Consider the following 18,509-nt stretch of genomic DNA (forward strand, 5'->3'; position numbering starts at 1 on the left):
AAATCAGCCCTAAAACCTCCGTATATATAGGTGGGAGGGAGGGGAGGAGGCAGCCTCAAAACCTAAAGGTTTGGCCGAAATTGGAGGTGGAGGAGTCCTACTCCAATCCTACTTGGAGTAGGATTCCACCTTCCCACTTGGAAACTCTTTCCACCTTGTGTTTTTTCCTTCTCAAACCTTATGGGCCTTAGTGGGAACTTATTCCAGCCCACTAGGGGCTGGTTTATCTCTTCCCATAGCCCATGAGACCCCTTGGGGCGTGACACCCCTCCCGATGGTCCCCGGCACCCCTCCCGGCACTCCCGGTACACTACCGATGAGCCCGAAACTTTTCCGGTAATGCACGAAAACCTTCCGGTAACCAAATGAGGTCATCCTATATATCAATCTTCGTTTCCGGACCATTCCGGAAACCCTCGTGACTTCCGTGATCTCATCCAGGACTCCGAACAACATTCGGTAACCAACCATATAACTCAAATACGCATAAAACAACGTCGAACCTTAAGTGTGCAGACCCTGCGGGTTCGAGAACTATGTAGACATGACCCGAGAGACTCCTCGGTCAATATCCAATAGCGGGACCTGGATGCCCATATTGGATCCTACATATTCTACGAAGATCTTATCGTTTGAACCTCAGTGCCAAGGATTCATATAATCCCGTATGTCATTCCCTTTGTCCTTCGGTATGTTACTTGCCCGAGATTCGATCGTTAGTATCCGCATACCTATTTCAATCTCGTTTACCGGCAAGTCTCTTTACTCGTTCCGTAATACAAGATCCCGCAACTTACATTAAGTTACATTGCTTGCAAGGCTTGTGTGTGATGTTGTATTACCGAGTGGGCCCCGAGATACCTCTCCGTCACACGGAGTGACAAATCCCAGTCTCGATCTATACTAACTCAACGAACACCTTCGGAGATACCTGTAGAGCATCTTTATAGTCACCCAGTTACGTTGCGACGTTTGATACACACAAAGCATTCCTCCGGTGTCCGTGAGTTATATGATCTCATGGTCATAGGAACAAATACTTGACACGCAGAAAACAGTAGCAACAAAATGACACGATCAACATGCTACGTCTATTAGTTTGGGTCTAGTCCATCACATGATTCTCCTAATGATGTGATCCCGTTATCAAGTGACAACACTTGCCTATGGCCAGGAAACCTTGACCATCTTTGATCAACGAGCTAGTCAACTAGAGGCTTACTAGGGACAGTGTTTTGTCTATGTATCCACACAAGTATTGTGTTTCCAATCAATACAATTATAGCATGGATAATAAACGATTATCATGAACTAAGAAATATAATAATAACTAATTTATTATTGCCTCTAGGGCATATTTCCAACATGGGTTGCCAAAGGGCTTTGGTGTTCTCCTTCATGGTTCAATCTCCGTCTCGCGAACCAGATAGCCCATAGCGTGATCGTTATCTTGACCAGCTCCTCCACTAAAACTGACGATATCATACTGAAGAGCCATGACCGTGCGTCTGGTTCAGCTGTAGCTAGCATATGTTCGACTAGTTCCTCGTCGTGAAGCGCCCAGACACACCACGCCATTGTACAACTAAGAAGGGAGTGGAACCAAGAGTCCTCTGCGCCACATATCGCACAGGATGGGGAGGATACCATATGCCGATGATGACAAACATCCGCTGTGGGCAGAGAAGTTTGTGCAAGGCGCCATATAAAAACCTTAATCTTCGATGGAACCTGAATTCTCCACATCGTGTCCCATCATTTCTTCTCTCTGGTGCTATCCATAGGGCCCCTGCGTCCCTCGAGCGAGGCCTCACATCCTAGTTTGGTCGTGATGAGCATGCGATAATAGGATTTGACAGTGAACTCACCCTTCTTCTCCTGCGACCAGGCCCAAAAATCATCATATTGTCTAGTGCTCAGGGGTATATTGAGAATCACATTGGCATCTATCGGTAAGAAAGTTGCATTAACCAGTTCCTGGCGCCATCTTGATGAAGTTGTATCGATGAATTCTGACACTAGTGTCGGGCGGTGAGGCGTAAGGCATGCTATCGGTCTCATGGAGGCCTCCTTAGGGAGCCAGTTTTGGTTCCAAATATCAGTAGTGTTGCCGTCTCCAATCCTCTTAATCAGACCTATTTTGAGAACTTCTTTACCTTCCATGATTGCGCGCCAAATCTGTGATGGGTTGTTCCCAAGCTCAGCTTCCAAAACCGTAGTTGAGGGGAAGTAGCCTGCCTTTAGGATTCTGGCACTTAAGGACTCCGGGGATTTAAGCATGCGTCGAGCTTGTCTTGCAAGGAGGGCTATATTAAACAGTTCAACATCTCTGAACCCTAGCCCTCCTTCATATTTAGGTCGTGTCATCACTTCCCACAAAACCCAGCTCGTCTTCCTTTCACCGTTTTTGCTGCCCCACCAAAATTTTCGGATAATTGAATTGATATGGAGACATAGTCCGCAAGGTAGTTTGAAACACGCCATGGAAAAGACTGGAACTGCTTGTGCGATAGATTTTATAAGTACTTCCTTCCCCCCTGCAGATAGAATTTTCTCCATCCATCCTTTAACTTTATTCTATACTCTGTCTTTTAGATATTTGAAAGCCCCATTTTTACTAATACCACATCTGTGGGCATACCCAAATATTTGTCATTCAGACTTTCATTCTGCACATTAAGAATGTTCTTCATAGTTTCCTTCACCTCGGGTGCACATCCTCTACTGAAGAAAACGAAGATTTGGCTTGGTTGATTTTCTGTCCAGAGGCCATGCAGTAGGTCTCCAACAAAGAAGAGACGAGAGTAGCTCCCTCACTACTAGACTTGAAGAACAACGTGCTGTCATCGGCAAAAAGTAAGTGGCTAACTGACGGAGCCGTTGGCGCCACTTTAATTCCGTTGATAGGCGATGACTCATTCTGATTTTTGAGGTGGCATGAAAGGCCCTCTGCTGCCAGCAAGAAAAGGTAGGGTGGTAATGGATCTCCCTGTCGAATCCCTCTCGTAGGAGTGAATTGATCAAGTTTCTTCCCATTCAATAAGACCGAAAAAGTAACGAAGCTAACCATCTTCATAATAGTATCTACCCAAACTGGTGAAAACCCGAGTCTGTTCATCATGGCTCTCATATAGTCCCACTCCAATCGGTCATATGCTTTCATCATATCCAGTTTCAAGGCACATAAACCATTCCTCTTTGATTTACTTTGTTTCATGAAATGCAGGCACTCATAAGCAGATATTATGTTATCGGTGATAATCCTGCCCCCAACAAAAGCTGATTGCTCTTCTGATATAATCTCCGGGAGGATGGTTTTCAATCTGTTTGCTATAACCTTGGAGGCTATTTTGTAAACGACATTACACAGGCTTATAGGGCGGAATTGAGTAAGAAGGGTGGGACTTGTTACCTTAGGTATCAATACCAAGATAGTTTCATTCAAATTGTTTACCTCTTCTTCCCCTTTCAGAATTTTTAAGATGATAGTGGTGATCTCAGCTCCACATACATCCCAATACCGTTGAAAGAAGTGGGCGGGGAACCCATCTGATCCCGGTGCTTTGGTAGGTGCCATTTGAAAGAGAGACGACTTCACCTCCTCCTTGGTGTACTCCGAGATCAAAAGTTGGTTCATCTCGTCGGTAACTTTCCGAGGGACCCTACTGAGCACCGCCTCCATATTTGATGTACCCTCTGATGTGTAGAGATGGTGATAGAAATCTGTCACCATATGTGCCAGCTCGTCGGCATCATCAACCGTAATGCCATCTTCCCTTACCAGAGATTGAATTTTATTCTTGCGCCTTCCTTTGCTAGCTCGCAGATGGAAAAATTTGGTGTTCTTGTCACCTTCCTTGAGCCAGGTAACCCGTGACCTCTGACGCCAGATTACTTCCTCCCTGTGATAAAGCTCTGTCAGTCTATCCTTGATTTTTGTCTCAATACGAGTAGGTTCAGTACGGTTAGGATCCACCTGAAGGTGTGCCAGGTCTCCATTTAGTTGCTTTATCTCCACGCGAACATTGCAAACGTGGTTTTGTCCCAACGTCCAAGTCCTTTTGACAGAGCATCAATTTTCACATTTACTCCTTCAACTATTGTGGCCCCTGGGCCCTGCCAATGTTGTTGCACCTCCTCTTGAAAGCCATCATGGGACTCCCACATCATCTCATACTTGAAAGGTTGCTGACGGAATTGACCATCTAGTTGGCCTTCGGTCTGAAGCAAGATAGGGTTGTGATCTGAAGTGGCAGCCACTTTATGTGACAGTGTCGCGTGTGGGAAGATCCTGCACCATTCCCCACTTGCTAATGCTCTGTCTAGCCGAACGCGGGTGTAGTTACTTTTGGGGAACGTCGCATGGGAAACAAAAATTTTCCTACGCGCATGAAGACCTATCATGGTGATGTCGATCTACGAGAGGGGATTTCCGATCTACGTACCCTTATAGATCACACAGCAGGAAGCGTTAAGAAACGCGGTTGATGTAGTGGAATGTCCTCACGTCCCTCGATCCGCCCCGCGAACCGTCCCACAAACCGTCCCGCGATCCGTCCCACGATCCGCTCCGATCTAGTGCCGAACGGACGGCACCTCCGCGTTCAGCACACGTACAGCTCGACGATGATCTCGGCCTTCTTGATCCAGCAAGAGAGACGGAGAGGTAGATGAGTTCTCCAGCAGCATGACGGCGCTCCGGAGGTTGGTGGTGATCTTATCTCAGCAGGGCTCCGCCCGAGCTCCGCAGAAACGCGATCTAGAGGAAAACCCGTGGAAGTATGTGGTTGGGCTGCCGTGGCAAAGTTATCTCAAATCAGCCCTAATACCTCAGTATATATAGGAAGGAGGGAAGGGACCTTGCCTTGAGGCTCAAGGAGCCCCAATGGGTCGGCCGAAGTGGGGGGGGGGGGGAGGAGGATTCCTCCTCCAATCCTAGTCCAACTAGGATTGGAAGGTGGAGTCCTTCTCTATTTTCCCACTTCCCCCTTTTTTTTTCTTTTCTCTTTGATTTTCTTTCTCTCCTGCGCAGGGGCCTTCTTGGGCTTTCCCACCAGCCCACTAAGGGCTGGTGCCGTACCCCTAAGGTCTATGAGCTTCCCCGGGGTGGGCTGCCCCCCGGTGAACATCCGGAACCCATTCGTCACTTCTGGTACATTCCCGGTAATGCCGAAAACTTTCCGCTAATCAAATGAGGTCATCCTATATATCAATCTTCATCTCCGGACCATTCCAGAAACCCTCGTGACGTCCGTGATCTTATCCGGGACTCGGAACAACATTCGGTAACCAACCATATAACTCAAATACGCATAAAACAACGCCGAACCTTAAGTGTGCAGACCCTGCGGGTTCGAGAACTATGTAGACATGACCCGAGGGACTCCTCGATTAAAATATCCAATAGCGGGACCTGGATGCCCATATTGTATCCTACATATTCTATGAAGATCTTATCGTTTGAACCTCAGTGCCAGGGATTCATATAATCCCGTATGTCATTCCCTTTGTCCTTCGGTATGTTACTTGCCCGAGATTCGATCGTCAGTATCTGCATACCTATTTCAATCTCATTTACCGACAAGTCTCTTTACTTGTTCCATAATACAAGATCCCGTGACTTACACTAAGTCACATTGCTTGCAAGGCTTGTGTGTGATGTTGTATTACTGAGTGGGCCCCGAGATACCTCTCCGTCACACACAGTGACAAATCCCAGTCTTTGTCCATACTAACTCAACGGACACCTTCGGAGATACCTGTAGAGCATCTTTATAGTCACCCAGTTACGTTGTGACGTTTGATACACGCAAAGCATTCCTTCGGTGCCAGTGAGTTATATGATCTCATAGTCATAGGAATAAATACTTGACACGCAGAAAACAGTAGCAACAAAATGACACGATCAACATGCTACATCTATTAGTTTGGGTCTAGTCCATCACATGATTCACCCAATGATGTGATCCAGTTATCAAGCAACAACACCTTGTACATAGTAAGAAGACCCTGACTATCCTTGATCATCTGGCTAACCAACTAGAGGCTTGCTAGGGATAGTGTTTTGTCTATGTATCCACACATGTATCTAAGTCTTCATTCAATACAATTATAGCATGGATAATAAATGATTATCTTGATACAGGAATTATAATAATAACTTATTTATCATTGCCTCTAGGGCATAATTCCAACAGTCTCCCACTTGCACTAGAGTCAATAATCTAGCCCTCACATCACCATGCGAATTACATTGTAATAAATCTAACACCCATACAGTTCTGGTGTTGATCATGCTTTGCCCGTGGAAGAGGTTTAGTCAGCGGGTCTGCCACATTCAGATCCGTGTGCACTTTGCATATATTCACGTCCTCCTCCTCGACGTAGTCGCGGATGAGGTTGAAGCGTCGTTTGATGTGTCTGGTCTTCTTGTCAAACCGTGGTTCCTTTGCTAAGGCAATGGCACCCGTGTTGTCACAAAACAGGGTTATTGGATTCAATGCGCTCGGCACCACTCCAAGATCCGTCATGAACTGCTTCATCCAGACACCCTCCTTAGCTGCCTCCGAGGCAGCCATGTACTCCGCTTCACATGTAGAATCAGCTATGACGCTTTGCTTGGAACTGCACCAGCTTACCACCCCCCCATTAAGAATAAATACGTATCCGGTCTGCAACTTAGAGTCGTCCGGATCTGTGTCAAAGCTTGCATCGACGTAACCCTTTACGGCGAGCTCTTTGTCACCTCCATATATGAGAAACATCTCCTTAGTCCTTTTCAGGTACTTCAGGATATTCTTGACCGCCTGATACGTCTCCATCGTATCTACTTTTCCAAACTCTTTTGCCCTTGTTTTGGACTCTAATTTGCATGATTTGAATGGAACTAACCCGAACTGACACTGTTTTCAGCAGAATTGCCATGGTGTTGTTTTTGTGCAGAAATGAAAGTTCTCGGAACGTCCTGAAAATTTACGGAGAATATTTCTGGAAAATATGAAAAATACGTACGCAAAGATCCACCGGAGGGGACGGGCCAGTGGGCCACAAGCCCTGTAGCCGCGGCCTCCCCCTGGTTGGGGCTACCAAGCTTGTGGGGCCCACGTGGCTCTGCCGCCCCCAATTCCAGCGCTATTTATTCCCTTTCATCCCGGAAAAAATCAAGAGAGAAGAGTTCATCGCATTTCACGATCCAGAGGCGCCGCCACATCCCGTTCTTGCCCTGGAGGGAAGATCTGGAGTCCGTTTTGGGCTCCGGATCAAGGAGTTCATCGCCATCGTCATCATCAACCTTCTTCCCTCTCCAATTCCATGAAGCTCTTCATCATTCGTGAGTAATCTATTCGTAGGCTCGCTGGGCGGTGATGAGTAGGATGAGATCTATCATGTAATCGAGTTAGTTTTGACGGGGATTGATCCCTAGTATCCACTATGTTCTGAGATTGATGTTGCTACTACTTTGCCATACTTAATGCTTGTCACTAGGGCCCGAGTGCCATGAATTCAGATCTGAAATTATTATGTTGTCACTAATACATGTGTGTTTTAGATCCGATCTTGCAAGTTGTAGTTACCTACTATGTGTTATGATCCGGCAACCCCGGAGTGACAATAACCGGAACCACTCCCAGTGATGACCATAGTTTGAGGAGTTCATGTGTTCACCAAGTGCTAATGCGTTGGTCCGGTTCTTTATTAAAAGGAGAACCTTAATATCCCGTAGTATCCATTTGGACCCCGCTTCCACGGGAGGGATGGACAATAGATGTCATGCAAGTTCTTTTCCCTAAGCACGTATGACTACACACGGCATGCATGCCTATGTCACATTGACGAACGGGAGCTAGCCACATATCTCTTCGTGTTATAACTGTTGCATGACGAATGTTGCCCAACAAATCACCGATCCATTGCCTACGAGTTTGTCCCACTGCTGCTGGTACTTGCTTTGCTCTGCTGCTGTTACTACTGTTGCTGCTACTGTTACTTGCTGCTACTGTTACTTGCTTTGTCCTGCTGCTACTGCCATTACTGTTGCTACTACTGTTACTTGCAGCTGCAGTTACTTGCTACTGCTGCTACTTGCTACTGTTGTCACTACTGCTGTTCCTTGCCACTGCTGTTACTCGTTACACTGCTACTACGTGCTACAATACTTTTCTGGCGCCATTGATACTTCAATTAGGAATAATCTGCCGTCAACAGATTCTTTCCTAGCACCGTTGCTATCATACTACCTTTGCTACTTATATCCTACTTGCAGATACTAATCTTTCAGGTGTGGTTGAGCCGACAACTCAACCGCTAATACTCAAGAATATCCTTTCACTCCCATCGTATCGAACCAACAAATTTGGGTTGAATACTCTACCCTCGAAAACTGCCGCGATCCCACACGCTGGTGGGCCATTGCAAGACAATTGCTAATTGTTGAGCAACTGGAAGTAGCTCTTTTCGGGCGCTGTTGCCGGGGAGGATAGCTATATTCTCTGAGTTACTTGGGATCTATATCTGCCGATCACTATGAAGAATCTGAAAGATCCAAGAACCAAAGTCTTGCCCTCAACTACGAGGGGAGGTAAGGAACTGCCATCTAGCTCTGCACTTGATTCACCTTCAGTTATGAGTAAGTTTGCGACACCACCTCCTGCTAGAAATCTTGATATGTCACCTGTGCTTGATGATGCTTATGATGCTACTGTTGGGGAACGCCGCATGGGAAACAAAAAATTTCCTACGCGCACGAAGATCTATCATGGTGATGTCCATCTACGAGAGGGGATGTTCGATCTACGTACCCTTGTAGACCGCACAACAGAAGCGTTAGTGAATGCGGTTGATGTAGTGGAACGTCCTCACGTCCCTCGATCCGCCCCGCGAACCGTCCCGCGATCAGTCCCACGATCTAGTGCCGAACGGACGGCACCTCCGCGTTCAGCACACGTACAGCTCGACGATGATCTCGGCCTTCTTGATCCAGCAAGAGAGACGGAGAGGTAGATGAGTTCTCCGGCAGCGTGACGGCGCTCCGGAGGTTGGTGGTGATCTAATCTCAGCAGGGCTCCGCCCGAGCTCCGCAGAAACGCGATCTAGAGGTAAAACCGTGGAGATATGTGGTCGGGCTGCAGTGGCAAAGTTGTGTCAAATCAGCCCTAAAACCTCCGTATATACAGGGGGAAGAGGGGGAGCCTTGCCTTGGGATCCAAGGACCCCCAAGGGGTTCGGCCGAGCCAAAGGGGGGAACCCTCCCCTTCCAAACCGAGTCCAACTAGGTTTGGAAGGAGGAGTCCTTCCCCCTTTTTCCCACCTCCTCTTTTTTTTTCTCTTTGATTTTCTTCCTATGGCGCATAGGGCCTTCTTGGGCTGTCCCACCAGCCCACTAAGGGCTTGTGCGCCACCCCCAAGGCCTATGGGCTTCCCCGGGGTGGGTTGCCCCCCCGGTGAACACCCGGAACCCATTCGTCATTCCCGGTACATTCCCGGTAACTCCAAAAACCTTCCGGTAATCAAATGAGGTCATCCTATATATCAATCTTCGTTTCCGGACCATTTCGGAAACCCTCGTGACGTCCGTGATCTCATCCGGGACTCCGAACAACATTCGGTAACCAACCATATAACTCAAATACGCATAAAACAACGTCGAACCTTAAGTGTGCAGACCCTGCGGGTTCGAGAACTATGTAGACATGACCAGAGAGACTCCTCGGTCAATATACAATAGCGGGACCTGGATGCCCATATTGGATCCTACATATTCTACGAAGATCTTATCGTTTGAACCTCAGTGCCAAGGGTTCATATAATCCCGTATGTCATTCCCTTTGTCCTTCGGTATGTTACTTGCCCGAGATTCGATCGTTAGTATCCGCATACCTATTTCAATCTCGTTTACCGGCAGGTCTCTTTACTCGTTCCGTAATACAAGATCCCGCAACTTACACTAAGTCACATTGCTTGCAAGGCTTGTGTGTGATGTTGTATTACCGAGTGGGCCCCGAGATACCTCTCCGTCACACGGAGTGACAAATCCCAGTCTCGATCCATACTAACTCAACGAACACCTTCGGAGATACCTGTAGAGCATCTTTATAGTCACCCAGTTACGTTGCGACGTTTGATACACACAAAGCATTCCTCCGGTGTCAGTGAGTTATATGATCTCATGGTCATAGGAATAAATACTTGACACGCAGAAAACGGTAGCAACAAAATGACACGATCAACATGCTACGTCTATTAGTTTGGGTCTAGTCCATCACGTGATTCTCCTAATGACGTGATCCCGTTATCGAGTAACAACACTTGCCTATGGCCAGGAAACCTTGGCCATCTTTGATCAACGAGCTAGTCAACTAGAGGCTTACTAGGGACAGTGTTTTGTCTATGTATCCACACAGGTATTGTGTTTCTAATCAATACAATTATAGCATGGATAATAAACGATTATCATGAACTAAGAAATATAATAATAACTAATTTATTATTGCCTCTAGGGCATATTTCCAACAGTCTCCCACTTGCACTAGAGTCAATAATCTAGTTCACATCACCATGTGATTCCAACGAATCTAACACCCATATAGTTATGGGGTCTGATCACGTCTTGGTCGTGAGAGAGGTTTTAGTCAATGGTTATGAAACTTTCAGATCCGTGTGTTCTTTACAAATCTTTATGTCATCTTATAGATGCTGCTACTATGTACTATTCAGAAATGCTCCAAATATTTACTCTACTATATGAATCCGTTTCACTACTCATAGTTATTCGGATTAGTGTCAAAGCTTGCATCGACGTAACCCCTTACGACAAACTCTTTAACCACCTCCATAATCGAAAAAAATTCCTTAGTCCATTTAGTTACTAAGGATAACTTTGACCGCTAATCAGTGATTGAATCCTGGATCACTCTGTGTACCTCTTAACAGACTTGCTGCAAGGCACACATCAGGTGCGGTACTCAGCATGGCATACTTTATAGTCTACGGCTAAGGCATAGAAGACGACCTTCGTCTATTCTCTTTATTCTGCCGTGGTCGGGTTTTGAGTCTTACTCAAATTCATACCTTACAACGCAACCAAGAACTCCTTCTTTGCTGATCTATTTTGAACTCCTTCAAAAACTTGTCAAGGCATGCATCTTGTTGAAACTTCCATTAAGCGCTTTCGATCTATCTCCATAGATCTTTGATGCTCAACGTTCAAGCAGCTCAATCCAGGTATTCCTTTGAAAACTCCTTTCAAACAACCTTGTATGCTTTACATAAATTCTACATTACTTCTGATCCACAATATGTCAACCACATATACTTATCATAAATTCTATAGTGCTCCCACTCACTTCTTTGGAAATACAAGTTTCTCATAAACCTTGTACAAACCCAAAATCTTTGATCATCTCATCAAAGTGTATATTCCAACTCCGAGATGCTTGCACCAGTCCATTGAAGGATCACTGGAGCTTGCATACTTGCTAGTATCTTTAGGATCGACAAAACCTCCTGGTTGTATCACATACAATGTTTGCTCAAGGAAACCGTCGAGGAAACAATGTTTTGACATCCTATGTGCAATATTTCATAAATAATGCAGCAACTACTAACATAATTCTAACAGACTTTTAGCATCGCTACGAGTGAGAAAGTCTCATCATAGTCAACTGTTTGATCTTGTCGGAAACATCTTTGCGACAAGTCGAGCTTTTCTTAATAGTGACTTATCACCATCATCGTCTGTCTTCCTTTTAAAGATCCATATTTACTCAATAGTCCTATGACCATCAAGTAGTTCTTCCAAAGTCTACACTTTGTTTTCATACATGGATCCTCTCTCGGATTTCATGGCCTCCAGCCATTTGTCGGAATCCGGGCCCACCATTGCTTTCTCCATAACTCGTAGGTTCACAGTTGCTCAACGACATGACCTCCAAGACAGGGTTACCGTACCACTCTGCAGTAGTACGCGACCTTGTCGACCTACGAGGTTTGTAGTAACTTGATCCGATGCTCGATGATCACCATCATCAGCTTTCACTTCAATTGGTGTAGGCGCCACAGGAACAACTTCCTGCGCCCTGCTACACACTGGTTGAAGTGATGGTTCAATATCCTCATAAAGTTCTACCACCCTCCCACTCAATTCTTTCGAGAGAAACCTTTCCTCGAGAAAGGATCCGTTTCTAGAAACAAACACTTTGCTTTCGGATCTGAGATAGGAGATGTACCCAACTGTTTTGGATATCCTATGAAGATGCATTTATCCGCTTTGGGTTCGAGCTTATCAGACTAAAACTTTTTCACATAAGTGTCGAAGCCCCAAACTTTCAAGAAACGACAGTTTAGATTTCTCTAAACCTCAGTCTATACTGTGTCATCTCAACGGAAATACGCGGTGCCCTATTCAAAGTGAATGCGGTTGTCTCTAATGCATAACCCATAAACGATAGTGGTAATTCGATAAGAGACATCATAGCATGCACCATACCAAATAGTGCGTGGCTATGACGTTTAGACACATCATCACACTATGATGTTCCAGGTGGCATGAACTGCGAAACTATTTCCACATTGTCTTAACTGCGTACCAAAACTCGTAACTCAGATATTCATTTCTATGATCATATCGTAGACAGTTTATCCTCTTGTTACGACGAACTTCACTCCGAAACAGAATTGAACTTTTCAATGTTTCAGACTTGTGATTCATTAAGTAAATACTCTTGTATCTGCTCAAATTGTCATTGAAGTAAGAACATAATGATATCCACTGCGTGCCTCAGCATCCATTGGATTGCATACATCAAAATGTATCACTTCCAACAAGTTACTATCTTGTTTCATCTCAATGAAAACAAGGCCTTGCTCATGTGGTATGATTTGCATGTCACTAGTGATTCAAAATCAAGTGAGTATAAAGATCCATCAGCATGGAGCCTCTTCATGCAATTTATACCAACATGACTCAAGCGGCAGTGCCACAAGTAAGTGGTACTATCATCATTACCTCGTATCTTTTGGCACCAATATCATGAACATGTGTAACACTACGATCGAGATTCAATAAACCATTGAAGGTGATTATTCAAGCAAATAGAGTAACCATTATTCTCTTTAAATGAATAATCGTATTGCAATAAACACGATCCAATCATGTTCATGCTTAACGCAAGCACCAAATAACAATTTATTTAGGTTTAACACCAATCCCGATGGTAGAGGGAGCGTGCGACGTTTTGATCATATCCATCTTGGAAACACTTCCAACACGTATCGTCACCTCGCCTTTAGCTAGTCTCCGTTTATGCCATAGCTATCATTTCGTGTTACTAATCACTTAGCAACCGAACCGGTATCCAATACCCTCATGCTACTAGGAGTACTAGTAAAGTACACATCATATATATCAAATATACTTCTTTCGACTTTTGCCAGCCTTCTTATCTACCAAGTATCTAGAGTTGCTCCGCCTCAGTGACTGTTCCCCTCATTACAGAAGCACTTATTCTCAGGTTTGGGTTTAATCTTGGGTCTCTTCATTAGTGCAGCAACTGTTTTGCCGTTTCACGAAGTATCCCTTCTATCCCTTGCCTTTCTTGAAACTTAGTGGTTTTTTCAAACCATCAACTATTGATGCTCCTTCTTGATTTCTACTTTCGCAGTGTCAAACATCGCGAATCGCTCAAGGATCATTGTATCTATCCTTGATATGTTATAGTTCATCACGAAGCTTTTACAGCTTGGTGGCAGTGACTTTGGAGAACTATCACTATCTCATTTGGAAGATTAACTCCCACTTGATTCAAGCGATTGTCGTACTCAGACAATCTGAGCATACGCTCAACGATTGAGCTTTTCTCCTTTACTTTGTGGACAAAGAATTTTGTTGGAGGTCTCGTACCTCTTAACAAGGGCACAAGCATGAAATCACAATTTCATCTCTTTAGAACATCACTTATGTTCCGTGACGTTTCAAAACGTTTTCGGCGCCTTGCTTCTAAGCCATTAAGTATTTTGCACTGAACTATCGTGTAGTCATCAGAAACGTGTATGTCGGATGTTCAAATCATCCACAGACGACGCTCGAGGTGCAGCACACCGAGTGGTGCATTAAGGACATAAGCCTTCTGCGCAGCAACGAGGACAATCCTCGGTTTTACAGACTCAGTCTGCAAAGTTTGCTGCTATCAATTTTCAACTAAATTTTCTCTAGGAACATATAAAAATAGTAGAGCTATAGCGCAAGCTACATCGTAATTCGCAAAGACCATTAGACTATGTTCATGACAATTAGTTCAAATTAATCATATTACTTAAGAACTCCCACTCAAAAAGTACATCTCTCTAGTCATTTGAGTGGTACATGATCCAAATCCACTATTTCAAGTCCGATCATCACGTGAGTCGAGAATAGTTTCAGTGGTAAGTATCTCTATGATAATCATATCTACTATACGATTCATGCTCGACCTTTCGGTCTCATATGTTCCGAGGCCATGTCTGCACATGCTAGGCTCGTCAAGCTTAACCCGAGTGTTCCGCGTGTGCAACTGTTTTGCACCCGTTGTATGTGAACGTTGAGTCTATCACACCCGATCATCACGTGGTGTCTCAAAACGAAGAACTGTCGCAACGGTGCACAGTCGGGGAGAACACAATTTCGTCTTGAAATTTTAGTGAGAGATCACCTCATAATGCTACCGTCGTTCTAAGCAAGATAAGGTGCATAAAAGGATTAACATCACATGCAATTCATAAGGGACATGATATGGCCATCATCACGTGCTCCTTGATCTCCATCACCAAAGCACCGACACGATCTTCTTGTCACGGGGCCACACCATGATCTCCATCAACGTGTCTCCATCAGGGTTGTCGTGCTACTCATGCTATTACTACTAAAGCTACATCCTAGCAAAATAGTAAACGCATCTGCAAGCACATACGTTAGTATAAAGACAACCCTATGGCTCCTGCCGGTTGCCGTACCATCGACGTGCAAGTCGATATTATCTATTACAACATGATCATCTCATACATCCAATATATCACATCACATCGTTGGCCATATCACATCACATCGCATACCCTGCAAAAACAAGTTAGACGTCCTCTAATTTTGTTGTTGCATGTTTTACGTGGTGACCATGGGTATCTAGTAGGATCGCATCTTACTTACGCAAACACCACAACGGAGATATATGAATTGCTATTTAACCTCATCCAAGGACCTCCTCGGTCAATTCCGATTCAACTAAAGTTGGAGAAACTGACACCCGCCAGTCATCTTTGAGCAACGGGGTTACTGTAGCGATGAAACCAGTCTCTCCTAAGCGTACGAGTAATGTCGGTCCAAGCCGCTTCAATCCAACAATACCGCGGAATCAAAAAAATACTAAGGAGGGCAGCAAAACGCACATCACCGCCCACAAAAACTTTTGTGTTCTACTCGAGAAGACATCTACGCATGAACCTAGCTCATGATGCCACTGTTGGGGAACGCCGCATGGGAAACAAAAGTTTTCCTACGCGCACGAAGACCTATCATGGTGATGTCCATCTACGAGAGGGGATGTTCAATCTACGTACCCTTGTAGACCACACAGCAGAACCGTTAGTGAACGCGGTTGATGTAGTGGAACGTCCTCACGTCCCTTGATCCGCCCCGCGAACCATCCCGCGATCAGTCCCACGATCTAGTGCCGAACGGACGGCACCTCCGTGTTCAGCACACATACAGCTCGACGATGATCTCGGCCTTCTTGATCCAGCAAGAGAGACGGAGAGGTAGATGAGTTCTCCGGCAGCGTGACGGCGCTCCGGAGGTTGGTGGTGATCTAATCTCAGCAGGGCTCCGCCCGAGCTCCGCAGAAACGCGATCTAGAGGTAAAACCGTGGAGATATGTGGTCGGGCTGCCGTGGCAAAGTTGTGTCAAATCAGCCCTAAAACCTCCGAATATATAGGGGGAAGAGGGGGAGCCTTGCCTTGGGGTCCAAGGACCCCCAAGGGGTTCGGCCGAGCCAAAGGGGGGAACCCTCCCCTTCCAAACCGAGTCCAACTAGGTTTGGAAGGAGGAGTCCTTCCCCCTTTTTCCCACCTCCTCTTTTTTTTCTCTTTGATTTTCTTCCTATGGCGCATAGGGCCTTCTTGGGCTGTCCCACCAGCCCACTAAGGGCTGGTGCACCACCCCCAAGGCCTATGGGCTTCCCCGGGGTAGTTGCCCCCCCCGGTGAACACCCGGAACCCATTCGTCATTCTCGGTACATTCCCGGTAACTCCGAAAACCTTCCGGTAATCAAATGAGGTCATCCTATATATCAATCTTCGTTTCCGGACCATTCCGGAAACCCTCGTGACGTCCGTGATCTCATCCGGGACTCCGAACAACATTCGGCAACCAACCATATAACTCAAATACGCATAAAACAACGTCGAACCTTAAGTGTGCAGACCCTGCGGGTTCGAGAACTATGTAGACATGACCCGAGAGACTCCTCGGTCAATAACCAATAGCGGGACCTGGATGCCCATATTGGATCCTACATATTCTACGAACATCTTATCGTTTGAACCTCAGTGCCAAGGATTCATATAATCCCGTATGTCATTCCCTTTGTCCTTCGGTATGTTACTTGCCCGAGATTCGATCGTTAGTATCCGCATACCTATTTCAATCTCGTTTACAGGCAAGTCTCTTTACTCGTTCCGTAATACAAGATCCCGCAACTTACACTAAGTCACATTGCTTGCAAGGCTTGTGTGTGATGTTGTATTACCGAGTGGGCCCCGAGATACCTCTCCGTCACACGGAGTGACAAATCCCAGTCTCGATCCATACTAACTCAACAAACACCTTCGGAGATACCTGTAGAGCATCTTTATAGTCACCCAGTTACGTTGCGACGTTTGATACACACAAAGCATTCCTCCTGTGTCAGTGAGTTATATGATCTCATGGTCATAGGAATAAATACTTGACACGCAGAAAACAGTAGCAACAAAATGACACGATCAACATCTTACGTCTATTAGTTTGGGTCTAGTCCATCACGTGATTCTCCTAATGACGTGATCCCGTTATCAAGTAACAACACTTGCCTATGGCCAGGAAACCTTGGCCATCTTTGATCAACGAGCTAGTCAACTAGAGGCTTACTAGGGACAGTGTTTTGTCTATGTATCCACACAAGTATTGTGTTTCTAATCAATACAATTACAACATGGATAATAAACGATTATCATGAACTAAGAAATATAATAATAACTAATTTATTATTGCCTCTAGGGCATATTTCCAACAGCTACTATGCCTGATACTGCTAGAGATGTTATGCCTGATACTGCTAGAGATGCTATGCCTGATACTGCTAGAGATGCTATGCCTGATATTGCTAGAGATGCTATGCTTGATATTGCCTTGCCTGATGATGCTAGAGCTGCTACTATGCTTGATGATGTTATGCTTGATACTGCTAGAGATACTACTTTGCCTGATATGCCACTAGGGGTATTCCTTGATGCTCATATTGCTAGAGTTACTGCCAATGCTCGTGATGCTTCTGAAACTGCCGATACTATTGAGATAGAACCTGCTTTTGCTCCTGCTAGATCTAGCTCTCCTAGATATGAATTGCCTGATATACCTAAGGGTTATGTTATGGAGGGAGAGATAGATGAGGATTTTCTTGCGTGTAAGGATGCCTATGATGCTGAGAAATTACTTCTCAAGTGGAAGGAAAAATCTCTGAAAGCTAGGATGAAATACGACCCGAAGTTTGCCACTTCACCTATCTTTATCACCGATGAGGATTATGAATTCTCTGTCGACCCTGAGATAATCTCTCTAGTCGAATCTGATCCTTTCCATGGTTATGAGTCTGAGACGGTCGTAGCCCATCTTACCAAACTACACGATATAGCCACCCTTTTCACTAGTGAGGAGAAGATCCGCTACTACTATATCCTTAAGCTGTTTCCTTTCTCTCTAAAGGATGACGCTAAAGCCTGGTTCACTTCTCTTGCTCCTGGATGTGTGAGTAGTCCCCATGATATGGTCTATTAGTTCTGTGAGAAATATTTCCCTGCCCATAAGAAGCAAGCTGCCTTGCAGGAAATGTACAACTTTGCTCAACTCAAAGAAGAGAGTCTCCCACAAGCTTGGGGGAGGCTCATCCAGCTACAGAATGCTTTGCCTGATCACCCTCTTAAGAAGAACGAGATACTTGATATCTTCTATAACGGACTTACCGATGCTTCTAGAGACTAACTAGATAGTTGTGCCGGTTGTGTTTTTAGGGAACGAACTGTAGAACAAGCTGAGATTCTACTGAATAACATCTTGATCAACGATAATGCTTGGACTATTCCCGAACCACCTCCTAAGCCAACTCCTAAGAAAAGAGGTATTCTATTCCTCAGTCCCGAAGATATGCAAGAAGCCAAGAAATCTATGCAAGAGAAAGGCATTAGATCTGAAGAAGTCAAAAATCCACCACCTATCGAAGAGATCCAT

The sequence above is a fragment of the Hordeum vulgare genome, chromosome 5H, assembly GCF_904849725.1.
Source record: "Hordeum vulgare subsp. vulgare chromosome 5H, MorexV3_pseudomolecules_assembly, whole genome shotgun sequence".
In the NCBI taxonomy this organism is placed as follows: domain Eukaryota; kingdom Viridiplantae; phylum Streptophyta; class Magnoliopsida; order Poales; family Poaceae; genus Hordeum; species Hordeum vulgare.